We start from the raw sequence: 13,227 nt of genomic DNA, 5'->3' as shown, positions 1-13,227 counted from the left end.
TGTCATCCTAGCTTTTTGTTTTGGTTTGGTTTTTTTAGTAAAAAAAGCCCTCAGAAAGTGACCACCAATGTCAGTAAGCATTATGATATAGAAAAGCTACAAGTGTTTCTGATAAGGAAAAAACAGCAGGAACTTTTCCTTTTCTCCTGAAGTTGTCACCAGTATCCAAGTAAACCTACTAGGGGAAGGCTGACGTGCCTAAGAGAAAGGATATGGAGGGAGGCAGTGGAACCAACAAGCTGCAAGGTGTTGTACCACAGGCAAGCGACCATGTGCTCTGGATGCCTAGTCCACAGGTTTTCTGCCCAGCGATTTCTCTTCACAGATCGATCCGCTTCGTTCTGTGATGGACTGCCTACTGTGGATGTGCCATTTCACTTGAGAAGCAAGAAGTGAACATGTATCAAATATATCACTCCCACAGCCAAATTGAATCGATGACAGCAGCAAACAGGACAGCTCAGCTGCTGGAGTCCTTTGCTTCCTATTCATAGTTCATTGCCTACCTGGAGGCACCTCAAAACAGAAACAACTCATTTCAGAATGCACTGAAGAGAAAAAGCACCCTGCCCCAAAACACCACCATCGTTACACCTTATCAAATTAGACGAGGGGTTTTCAGCCTTCCTGACTCTACCAGCTGCCTACCAAAAATCTTAATGTTGGGCAGCCACAGAACACACCACAAATCTCTGAGTGCCGCAGAGACGGAGCCACAAAGGAAGACAGCAGCAGATCCCAGAAGGCCCACCGGGCGATAAGATCGGGCACACGGCCTGCATCCCAGCTGGCTCTGTAATATCCGCCTCCAGGAGCCTCTACTAGTCCAGTTCCTCCCACAGCAAAAATTCACCTTGCCCAACCATCCCCATAACTGCACAGTCCAGTCACGCCACTAGTCATGCGACAACCTCAGCAGGGGAATCACACGCGAACCACTGACAAGCCAAAGGTTGACCACCCTTCATCTACAGAGGCAAGGCAGAAAGGCAGGCATTCTGGTTTCCTTTCTTTTAGGGGAGGGAGCTGGGAAAGGGGACTGGTGGACGAAGGAGAAGAATAGATCAAGGAGATTAATCTTTCAAATGACTGCAATGAAAGCAATTCCTTTCACCTGCCATCTTTTTTGTAGCCAAGGTTCTTTTTTAACACCCCAAAATTAAGTGGCAGGGAGGAGCAGAGGTACAAGGGATTAGTTTATTTCCTTGAGAACTAGCTAGTCAAGGACTCGGTCACCTTAACCATAGTATTTCTCTAAATCTAACCACGATAAATGAAAAGCCACACAGAAACACACCCCCTTCCATTTTTCTTCCTTTTTTTTTTCCCCTCAGTGCAACATCTAACACGTTCAACTTCTAAGACTACCTACTACAACAATTACTGGACCTAAGTTAGAAAGCCTGTTTCTGTTCTAGCACTGCCTTTAACAAGATGATTTTTCCAACAGCCATGCCATTTCTACGAAACAACTCCTTCCTTCTGCATGGCTGCCACGAAGTTCAAATCCTGTTTAAAATACAAAAGTATGTTCACTAAGAGTCACTTCTGTGAGGGAAGACAGCATGGGCTGGGGATTACTGCAGAACCATAGTAAAGGAGAAATGCAGGTGGAACTGATGCAATTTTTTCGGTAACCTCTGATAAGGGTACAGTGGAATTAAAGAATCACATAACTGCCTTCACTTACTTCTGTATGGGGGGGGGAGGAACAAAACCAAAATGACAATGTACCTTTGCAGATATCGAGAGAGAAAGAGGGGGGAAGTGAAGCTGAAGCCTGCTTATTCACTTCCCCACTGATCAAAGAACGGTGATTAAACTAAGGAAGAATAAGTCCGGACCCCATTCACAGAGACGAGTAAATGCAAAGCACAGCAGACACCTCATAACGGTACTGATAAATAAACTGGATTACTTTGCAGGTCTCTCCCAGACTTACCTCCTGAGGCAGTCCAGAAACCCCTATTTAACTCACTTTCTGAATGATTCCTTCCTAAATCAAGAAAGATATTAAATTGCTCACTATAAACTCTCACTTTAATTCTTCATGGTTAAAACAACTTGAGGCAATAATTATACTCCTAGGAAGAGTCCCCTCACCAGAGTTTAAAGGAACCTCTGAACTCACATAAGCAACGGCTATGGTGACACAGGGCCTTCGTTTAAGCCATCATGACACGACCATAGCACTCTGTGAAACCTGCAAGATCTTCCCAGGAACTAGCAACACAGTCCCAAGTACCTCCCAAACCAAGAACCAGAGATGACGACCTGCCTGCTTTTTGCCTTGCAATAAGCCACCAAATCAAACAAGCAGCTACTCCAGTCCGATAGCAGTGCAAACCAGAGCACGTCCTCAAAAAGCCGCAGGATTTGCCTAGATATATGCCAGACAGTTGAGACAAAAAAAAAATAATCATATTCTCAGATCTTACTTCAAGCTAATAACCACAGTTGCGGCTGTTTAGGTATTTCTGATCCCACATGAACAAACGATGCACATTCCAACATAGAACTAGAAGCAGCAAGTTACCTGGGATGCCAGATTTCTGGACTTCAGATATGCTCTCCTACCCAGGGATAGGTAAGATTTTCAAAACCTTTGTTATACCCTAAACAACTAATTAAGATGCATCCTGGAAATTTACCAGTCTCTCACCTACGTACAATTTTGTCTCAATTGCCCTGATAAGAGCCATTTTTGAACATCTGTTAGCCTCATTGTTACCTTGCTTTCTTCAATCCTCCTTCTATCAAGCATTAAAAACAAAGTCAGTCATATCTCCTTTCTGGTTGTCTTATTTTCAACTCGAAAAAATACTAAACTGCTATTCTCTATAGTCCAGAGTGACGTGCACTTTCCTGTACGACATTTTACTGGGCAACATTTCAGCTTTGGATTTCAATCTCAACAACTACATCGATGAATCCTCTCTGAAGCAAGAAATATTTTCTTAGAGTAAGTTATCATCAACTCAGACTTCCCACTTACGAGCCCACCCAAGCCGTTTAATACTGAAGACTTCAACTGCACTTCTCCATTCCTCTCATTTAAGGGCTTGTTTCACACTTCTCCTGGAACAGTACTACCCCGGTGCTTTCTCTGATTCAAGACTTTTTCCTCCTTGTTCTGTCCTATCGCTGATCTCTGAACTTCTAAAATTCCAGCTTTCAGGTCAGTTTTAGTTAGTTTTCCCCTGAATCCTCTCTCCAAGAATGACTGGTATTCCTTTGCACCTTGAGACTACCCATTCAACAAATCCTGTTTACCCTGTAAATAAATCCACAGGCTTCCTATTTTAAGATCCAGGACAAAAGTGCCTTTATAAAAGTCTTCCTTGGACTTGCTCCAGGTTCTGATCTGCTTTACCACGGGCCATATAGTTCTTGGTCTCCAAACCTTCCCCGTTCCTTTCAAAAACATCACAATCCCCAGCAGGAGCTCCTCCCCACACCCCAAAGCGCTCTGTTTGGAAAGGGACATCCCATGACAGCTACCCCCATTTCACGTGGAGCGTGATGAGACTGGACTCTCCCCACTTGCAACTACTCCACACACAGAGCAGGGGACACTATTACAGCTGTGTTTCTTCACTAGTAAATGATGGGGGAGGCATCATTTTCATGAAAACAAAACTTGAAATGACAAGAGGCCTTTCCTATTCAAAGGGTCACGAAGAACCTTCGCAAAGTTGCCGGCAGGCTGCAGCACCCAAGCGGCCCCCCGCTCCAGCTCTCCGCTGCCCGTCACCCCCTTGCCAGGCAGCACCCAGGGTCTCACATGAGACTTCATCAGGCTTTGGTGCAGCCAGCAAACTCTTCCCACACCGACAAAAACATCCTCCGTGCTTTGGGTAGAAAGCAGTGTTATTAGGAGTTGAAACGCATGTTTATTTTGCAACATTTCCTAATTATCTGAGGCTGGCAAGAAAATGCAACTCTGCTAAGCAAACAAAGAGCAATATAAATTGGAAAGAAGATTAGAAACCCAATAGGAAAGAAAGGCACAATCTGAAGAGGAAGAAAAATCTATGGGAAAGCGGGGGGCGGGGGGAGGATCAGGAAAGAGAAATAGAAAGAAACAAAACGTTTAGATTTCAGAGCAGGACTGGCTTTGCTGCATACAAGGAATCATACTTTGTACATCTGATATACACCTCCGTAAAATGCTTTAAGAAATGACACTTACTTTGTAGCTAGAAGACAAAATAAACTGTGGGGTAGGCCAATTTCTTTCAAAAAATAAAAATCACTTAGAAGAAATTTTAAAGCCAGCTACCTGTTGAAGTTCTAGCAGTAAACAGAAAACTCAACTGAACAGCTTAAGAAGTGGCCCAAAGACATCCAAATTAAAGCACTTCCGAAACTATTCAGCACTGGGTTCTCCACACACCGGCTACTCCCAGGCAGGTAAGTCACTGCGCTGTTCTTTACAATTACCAGCCCATATTTAAAGGAAGCCTGAACTGAGTAACCTCTAGGATCACGACCATGTACGTGAAATTTAATTTTCCTCTCAGAACCATTAGGAAGAAGGCCGACATTTTGGCTGCAATGACTTTTTCCAGACAATTGATCCTCGAAGTTATTTATTCCCCACCATTCCCCCCAAAGCCCTCTCGTCACAGCAATTGTCTATGTCAGAGGAAGGTTGGACACAGCTCCCATGAAAGCCCAGCAAAACCACACCCAAAATAGCTATATAGGTCACTACAAAGCAAAGCGAGCCCTACATCATGCCAGCAAGGGCTTCTGGTTAGTTCCTATATGCCAGTAAGCTTTCCAAGTCGTGTTATGATGCTCTAATAACACGGGAGCTTTTTTGATAATTAGCACTCGTTTACTGAATTTCAACTTTTAAATGACCATGGTTAAATTAAGCAGTATCTTTATGTAAAAAAAAAAAAACAAAAAAAAAAAAACAAAAAACCCAAAACCAAACCCAAAACCAGGAGAATGCGTTTAGCATAATGGCAACAAAATCAGGATGTTTAGAAACTGCTACGGAGCAGCATCCATGAAACGAGAGAACTCAACAGCACGAAGACCCTTGGTTTTGACTTGGCTTCTTCCAGGCATGTGTTTACATCTTTGAAAAGTCACAGTGTTGGAAGCTGAGAGCTAATCAGCTTTTGTATACTTAAGAATATCCTTAAGAGCTTTGTTGTCATATTCAGGCGCTTGGAATGTGTCCTTTAGGTCACAGCCTCTTTTTTTATTTTTTCTATCCTGCCTTCCAGCCTCATTTTCCAAGTAAGAATTTTAGTGTGTAACTATGGCGCAGTACTTCCACGACCGCTGATCTCAGGTAAGATACGAACCACTAAAAGTTATAGTTTGATTCTGCAGGCGGAAAGAAATCAAGGAGAAAACTCTTCCTTCGGGTTTCAGTATCTTGTCAGAATGCTAATAAAAGCATGGGAAGTTTCTGCATACTGTACCTCACTCCTTCCTCTGAAAAGAGTTCTAAAAATAAATAATACTTGGAGCTTCCCTTTGCCTTTTTTTCGCTGCCAAAACACAGACAACATCTGAGACTTTGCTCCATAAAAATCCAGTGGTTTGTATTCGGCAAACAAGCTATTCACAGAAATACAAGGGATGAGAAGCGATGGAGGTAACGTCTGTCTTAATGGTGAAGCTGAATAGAGGCAGTAAATTAACACAACAACTTTTCTGTTGGGAAAGTGAAATCTAAAGCCTCACCTATGCGCGAAAGACTCACTTGTAAGAAAGACAGTTTAATTATTTACTAAAATATGCAGTTGTCTCATGTATACAGGGAACATAAAAGTAACATAAAAGTATCACCCGTGTTACTTACGGGCGTCAGTTAACCAGCTCGTAAATCTGCACAGTTAGTGATCTGTTCAGAGCAGACAAATACAAAAGGGGTTGGAAGTCAGGATTTAAGGGAACTGGGGGAAGGGGGGTGTCACGCAGGCACACACGACTTGTCACACAGTTGCCCGTATCCTTGCTAGCCACACAAATTTATTTGAATAATGCCGGGCTCACGAGAGCAAAGACCAACCAGCAGATTCTAAAAGCTTTCCCCTCTGCAAATTAATGTGAATGTAAGACGAATGGGAAATAAGGAACAGAGTTAAGGCACAGGATTTAGGGCAACGCACGTGTTTATTTCTAGCCTCTTCCTTTCTGGTTACTTTTTTCCTCCTCCCACCTTAACAACCCTTACGTATCACGCCACACACTAAAAACAAAACAAAAAAAACCCAAAGAGCCAGCCACTATAGGATGCCATTGATACGGCAAACCACAGAGCCTCACCGTGAGATTTCAGCAGCTCTTTGAAAACCTGCGAAGTTCCTATTACTCAGGCCTTCCACCTTTACAGAAAATCACGTCTGGGTTGGGTTTGTTTGTTTGTTGAGGTTTTAAAGCCACATTGTATTCTTACACTGCCCACTCTCCTCCAGCCAAGGGCCTAGGCCACCTCCTGCCCTGCACGGCTGCAGCGGTGCGCAGACCTCGCACGCAGCCGCCCTCCGCGCTGGGGTAGGACAGGCCCCCCGACGCCGAGAGGGTGCCAAGCCCGGACCCGGCAGCACATCACCTGCCCCAGCATAGCTTGGCCATCGGCTTGTTTTGCCTTTACTTGCGAATAACTCCACTTTACATCTTATAAAGTCCGAATATTATTTGAGCGTTAACAGGAAACAGCGTGGACATTCATCGAAAGCTTTTCAGTGTGAAACAGCAAAACGACTCGCGTGAAAAAAAGCTACGCCCTGGTTAACTGACCCCTCTAGACGGGCTGGGAAGCCTTCACAGCGCTCCTTTGACCTAATTCTTCAGGTTTCCGTATTAACCAAATTCAAAAGAAAATGGTTACAACTCAAATCTCCCGCCACGCTACAGAGTTCTGATTGCAACAGGGAGTATTCCGCTATACCTCGCGTTGACCGGTATTTTTACCGCACTATGTCCTCAGAAATTGTTATTTTCCTAAAAACTGCGTGGTCTTTGCCTATGATCAAAACTTTCCTTCATTACTGAAGAGGCAATAAAATTGTTTTGGGTTTCAAATCTGAGCAAGTTTTTTCCACTGTTTAAATAACCCAACCAGGATTTACAAGTAATAACAGAAATATCATTACATTGTTAAATATTTAGTAAGATATTTGGTCAAATATGATTATCCAGTTAGTATCAGCGAATCACTGATTCAGTTCAACTCACAATCACAGCATTTAATGCTCATCTAAGAGCGTGTTCTACAGCTTCATAGAAATCTTTATATATTTCTTGTTTTTTAAAAAAAAAAAAGCTAAGAAGACACTGAAGGTAAGCAGTTTAGGTTAACAGAAAAGCAGGACAGGGGACGTATGAATCTGTGGCATTTTCCAACACTACAGCAGGGGAAATTTTGTTTTGTGAAACTGTTTCAAACTTCAAATGATGTCTCGAGCAAGAAATAATTACTTTTTCCAAGCAGTTGTGGTTTTATCCTAGAGGAAAAACAGCACCCTATCAAAAGGATCTCTGCGAAACCCTGAGCACATTTACAACCCCAAACAAGAGGAAACAAGCAACGTTCCCGCTTTTAGTAGCTGGAGATGGGAAAATGTAAAGAATCCAATTGTTCTAATCACCTGTTACAAACCTCAGAAACCAATGGTTAATTTCCCCCCCCCCCCCCAAGACTACATCTTATTTTAAAAGGCATTACTAGAATTTTTCCGCTGCTGTTCAGAAGGCAGACCTGTTCAAAAGGCAGACCTCTCGGAAGAAGCCCTCTCTGACTACCTCCTCACCGCTAAGTTTGGCAGCAACCCTGCCATCTAGAACGTGTTTTATACAGAGTAGCCTATTTTTTTTCTTTTTTTTTTTTTTAATAAAAAAAAAGAAAAAGAGCGCTGGAAACTTTCAGGATAGAAACTAGAGAGCTTCGAAGTTCCTCCCTTCACAGTGCCTAGCAATGGAAAGGAGGGAGTTCTGCAAATGTGCCCCAAGCATCCAGCTACATTTAGCTTTCAGCCTTTTTATTATCATTGTCAATGAATGGGCCCCAGTCAAATTAAAGCTGCCATTTTAGGTTAAAGACTAGAGAGCCTCTGTTGTGCAACAGCGAGACAAAAACACTCCAAGCGACAGATGCAGCACTCTCACTGGAAAACGATGGATTTTAACTTTTATATAAAAAAAAATAGCGATAATAATAATTACCGATCATGCTTTTTAATACGAATTATATATTGATACTCACACATTACTGCAAACTAACGGGATTTATAATTGGGATAAATCAGCTACCCATGCTGCTAAGGTCATAGTCATTAAGATTTTTTTGCCGTCGTTAGAATGGACGATCTGTGAGGAAACGAACAGAAACATTTTTTGTTCAACTTGCTCGTTCGCATCTCCGCCAGTCCCATACACCGTGAGAAAAGGAAAGGAGAAAGGAAAAAAAAAAGAAAGAAAGAAAAGGGCAAACACGTTCTCCCGAAAGCCATCTTCTAGGACAAACACAGCTCGCAATCTGCTTTGATGAAAGTAAAATCGAGACGCACATCGACACAGAAACAAACTTATCGCATCGAGGTTATTCTGATATTCCCCGAGCAAAAAAAAAAAAAAACCACTAAAGACCCAGCGGCGGGGAGGGAGGGGGGTTGGTGGTGGAGGGTGTTAGAGGGGGGGGAAAAAAAGCTTCTCGCACATGAAAAAAAAAAAAATAATCGCCCTTTTCTGCAGCGGGAGGCCGGCTCAGCCCCTTCCCAAACGAAAACAAAGGCAGAAAGTGGGTAAGTGCGGGAGAGTTGCGCGGCGCGGCGCGGCGGGCGGCCCCGGCGGCGGGAGGGAACTCCCGGGCATCGCTACTTTCCTTTTGTCCATTGTCTGTTTAAAAAACAACTAGTTTCAGCCCGGGCGTGAGCGGGGTGTGGGAGCCAGCCGAGGAAACCGGCTCCATTTCCAGCCCGTGCCCCGCAGCCGCCCCCTTCCCGGGCACCCCCCGACTCCCCCGGCACCCACCCGCGACGGCCGGCCCGGGGGGGCGCGGGGCCCGCCCGCGGGGGCTCCCCGCGGCGTGGGAGCGCGTCCCCTGATGTAACGCTACCGGGATAAATGAATGCAATGTAATGATGGCTGCTCATTGCCTGCAGCGCCTTCTCCCTGAGACTAACAACCCTGCCCCCCTCCCCCCGCCACCGCACACACACACACACACCGCGCACACGCACTCACACGCGCTGCCCGCTCCCCGCACGCAGCGGCCGCCGCCGGCCCCGCTCCGTGGGTCGTCCCCCCCCCCGTGTTTCCCCCACCCCACCACCCCCCCGTGCCGTGACCGCTTGGCCTCAAACCACCTTTTTCCGCTCACCCTCAAAATGGCCCGGAACCGGGCGGGGGGGGGGGGGGGGGGGAACGGTGGGAGCGCCCCGACCCCATGTGCGCGGCGGCGGCGGCGGGGCCGGCCAGCCGCCCCCCCGCCCCCCCCCCCCCAACCCCCCGGCCCGCCGCCGGCGGAGCGCGGTGCCCGGCGGGGTGAAGCCCCGTATTATGCAGCGTCCGCCGGCACTGCTCCGGCTGCCTTAGATAGCGTCCTCCCTTCCCTTTCGTCCGTCCGTCCGTCCCCCCCCGCGCTCCCCTTTCTTCCCCGGCCGCCCGCTGCCCCCTCCCGCCGCCGGGGCAGGACGATCCCCCCGCCGCGCGCACCGGCGGCCGGAGCGGCACCTCGTGCTCCCGCCTCCCTCCTCCTCCTCCTCCTCCTCCTCCCTCCCCGCCCGCCTTCCTGCCGCCCGCCGCCACCCACCGCCCGGCCTCCGCTGGGGGTGCCCCCGCCGCGGCCCGGCCCCGGCCCCGGCGACCCATGTGCCGGCAGCGCGGCGGCGGGCGGGGCGGTGCCGGGCCGGGCCGGGCCGGGCCGTGCGCGGCGGGGAAGCGCCCTCACTTTGTTAGCGCTTGTTGTGCCGCCGCCGCCGCCGGGAGCCGTCAGCGTGGTCAGCGGGGGAAGCGCTCACCGCGGCCATCCCGGCCGGCGCTGGGCCCCGCCGCCCCCCCCGCAGTTTCGCTCAACTTTTCCCGGATTTTTAGTCACCCTCCAAACTTGCGGCGAGGAGCGGGGGGGGGGGATGGGGGAGGCGGGGAGGGGAAGAAGGGAAGGGGAAGGGGCGCCGCCGCTCCGGCTCCCCGGTGCCCTCCCCTCCCCCGAGGCGAGGCCGGCCGGCCGCAGCACAACAAAAAGCCATTTACACCCGGGGAAGTGCCCCGCTGAGACACCTCCCCCCCCCCGCCCCGCCTCGCCCAGAGCCGCGGCGGGGCGCAGCATCATCCCCCACCCCCCCCCCGGACCGGCACGGAGCACCCCCGCGCCGCGCCGCTCGGCTGGGGACGGAGACCTGCCGCGAGTCCCCGGCTCCATGGCCGGCGCCCTCCTTCCCTCCCTCCCTCCCGCCGCGCTGAGCGAGGTGCGGGGTCACTCACCGGGCCGGTGCGTGGCCGTCGGGGCCGTCGGGGACCGGTGTCCCCCGCTCGCTCCCTCGCTGCCCTCCGCCGAGGGGCCGGGGAGGAGGAGGGGACACGCTCCGGAGTTGGTGCCGCCGGCCGGGGGGGGGGGGGAGGGGGGGGCGAGGCAGGGTGCGGGTCTCCACGCACGCACACGCACACACACGCACGGAGTTGTTCGCTCGTACCGGGGCTGGGCTAAGAGGGGAGGAGGGGGATCCCTGACCGGGGCGGGCGGGCGAAGGAGGGGTGGAAGGGAGGGGAGGGAGAGGAAGGGTCAGCGCGGGTCTCGGGTAGTTTCGGGGTCTCCGCCGGGTCCCGGCTCCGCTTCGCTCCTTTGTGTAATTTCACTCGATTCAAGTTTAATCCGATAGTTCCCGAGCGAGCGAGGGAGCGAGCGCGCCCGCCGGAGCCGAGCCGAGCGCGACACCAGCCAGCCAGGCGGCTGCCGCCCCCTCCCTGCCTGCCTGCGCCGCCCGCCCCCGCCGCCTCCCTCCCTCCGCCGCCACAAGGCGCGCCCCCGACACCGCCCCCTCCCCGGGGGCGAGCGCCGCCGCGCGCCCCGCCCCCCCGCGACGTCACCGCCCCGCCCGGCATAATTTATGCAACGGGGGGGGGAAGGAAAAAAAAAATAAATAAAAGAAAGGGGGGGAGAAAAACCACGCGAAAGCCCGGGGCGGGGGTCACTGACCTGCCCGCCCCCCCCGCCCCGTGGGGCCGGGGCTCCGCCACCGGGCGAGGAAGCGGTGCCGCGGGTCGGGGGGCGGGGGTCGAGGCGCGGCGTCCTCCGTGCGCCTCCCCCGCCGCCCCGCCCCGTCTGCCGGTGACCGGGGCGGGGGTGGGTGGGTGAGGGCGGGGGGCGGCCCCGCACCGCGGGGTCAGCGGCGGGACCGATCGGCCTCCCCGGCCCCGTCCCGTCGCGGGGAACTCCCGGCAAAGCCCCGGGTGGGGGGTGCGGGGGTGTCTCCGGGTCAATCCCGCGCCTCAAACTTCCCAAAGGCGGCGGCGAAGTGAAAGCGAGAGGCGCCCCGGGAGGCTGCGCGGCACCCCGCGGCCTGTCCCGGCACCGCCGCGTCTCCCCGGCCGCCGCCGGGGCCGGGCGGGGCAAGGCAGGCGGCGGGATGGCCCCCGTCCGCGGTTGCGGGTGGACTTTGTCCCGAGCGGGTCGGGTTTTCAAAGGGAAGCGGCCATTAAGGGCTGCCCGCCGCGGCAGCGCCCCCCTCTCGCCGGGGCCGGGGCCGGGCCGGTCTCGGCCGCTGCTGCCACCGTGTTTGTAAGTTGAACGTTCAGATTCGTGATACAAAGCGAAACAAACTCATTTCGTTAAGTAAATTATACGAATCCCACCAAAAAAGTGATTACCAGTAGCACGCTTAACAGTCTTCCCTGCCTCGCTCTGAAAACTAAATAAGCGTCTTAAAAACTATAAAGAGATTAAAACGTAAACCCGGTGTAAAGACGCTCTGTGTTACAGGAATTTTCAGCGAGTCATTTGACGAGATAACTTTTTACCGTCGTCGGTTGTAGCAGATTGGAGAAGGAAAAACAACGTCATGTGCTGCAGAGCAGGGGCACCCCCCCCCCCGCCGCTCCTTTTCGGGGACGTTCGCTGCACCCACCCTCATACCTCTTCTGTGGGAAGGAGAGAAGCCGTTTTCCGAGGATCTCGTACAGTTTTTCCCCTACGCTCTCTTACTACGCAGTTAGCGAGGCGGGAGCTGGGCCCCGACACGCGGATGTCAAAAGCTCCTCTCGCTCCTTGGGTCGTTGGCTCCGTGGGTCCAGGCGTCCCCGTTGGTGCTGCGGCCCTGAGGGCCACTACGGACGCAACAACGTTTCGGGCTTCTCTGGAGGAAGCCTGAAACTGTTCCACATCATGTCATTCACGTCTGGCCTACTCGACCTCTCTTGGGTTTAGGGGGAAAGCACCTTTTTGGGAGAAGGGACGGTCTGCGGATGGAGAGGCGTCACCGCCTCCCGCGCAGCTGGGCCCGCGCAGTCGCGCAGAGGGGCCAGCCGCCGGGGAGGTGACGCCGTCCCTTGCTTTCAACTGAAAAACGTGTTGAAAAGCTGATAGCACGTGATGGTGCGGTATAATACGTTCCCTGTTCTTCACCGTGGTCTTCCATAAAGTTAAAAATAGCAAGTGGAAATAGCATTTTTAAAAAAAAAAAAAACCAAACCCAAAACAAAAAACCCACACAACTGAAGCAGCACATGCCCCGAGCATCCCTTCACCAATTTTGCTCGGTTTAGGATCGTTCTATTTTTAGCATTTCTCTGTGAAAAAAAAAAAAAGAAAAAGAAAACCAACGACTACACCGAGGTATCCTCCCAAGTTACTAAATGTAATCGGTTTCAGTTTTCTCTTGCAGTCTGTTGACAGACCAGAGAGTAAACAGCCTAGAAATACCCACAAGTCTGTTTTCTGCATCTATCATTTAACTGCGCCCCTGGTCTGGCAGCCGAGCACCCTGGCGTAGCGTAAACTCGCCTGGAACTCCCCTTGCTTTCAAAGATTTAAGTTCTCCAAGATTTAGGGGCAGGAGAAACTCATTCTGAGACCAACTGCCAGCAGCCTCGCTGCTCCCCCTAGAAACTTGTTTCAGTTTCTTGTTGAGCAGAAATCAGATTGCAAAGCTTCCGAGCATGAAAAGCATTTAAAGAATATCGTGGTGACAGCGTAAGGCAATCAAAGAAATGCAGCGTTTCTTTAAAAAAAGAAGTGTATCAGCATGGCACCAGCAAGGAGGG

At 51.1% G+C, this 13,227-nt stretch overlaps 1 protein-coding gene across 5 annotated transcripts in view; it reads right to left on the bottom strand.

Moving 5' to 3' along the window:
* CHD7 (chromodomain helicase DNA binding protein 7) overlaps window positions 1–10,947 on the bottom strand; it is a 132,090-nt gene extending 121,143 nt beyond the window's left edge. For 4 of the 5 annotated variants that reach the window (XM_075085091.1, XM_075085094.1, XM_075085096.1 and 1 more), the window contains exon 1: window positions 10,453–10,947. The gene's annotated coding sequence lies outside the window, so the exon portion shown is untranslated. Of the gene's footprint in view, window positions 1–8,233; window positions 8,338–10,452 lie in introns of all 5 variants that reach the window. The other variant, XM_075085092.1, reaches the window with a different exon arrangement.
* Window positions 10,948–13,227: the final 2,280 nt, after the last annotated feature.

Source organism: Phalacrocorax aristotelis, chromosome 2, assembly GCF_949628215.1.
Source record: "Phalacrocorax aristotelis chromosome 2, bGulAri2.1, whole genome shotgun sequence".
In the NCBI taxonomy this organism is placed as follows: Eukaryota; Metazoa; Chordata; class Aves; order Suliformes; family Phalacrocoracidae; genus Phalacrocorax; species Phalacrocorax aristotelis.
Note: the sequence above shows the minus strand (reverse complement) of the source record. Positions and strands in the feature narration are given on the sequence as shown.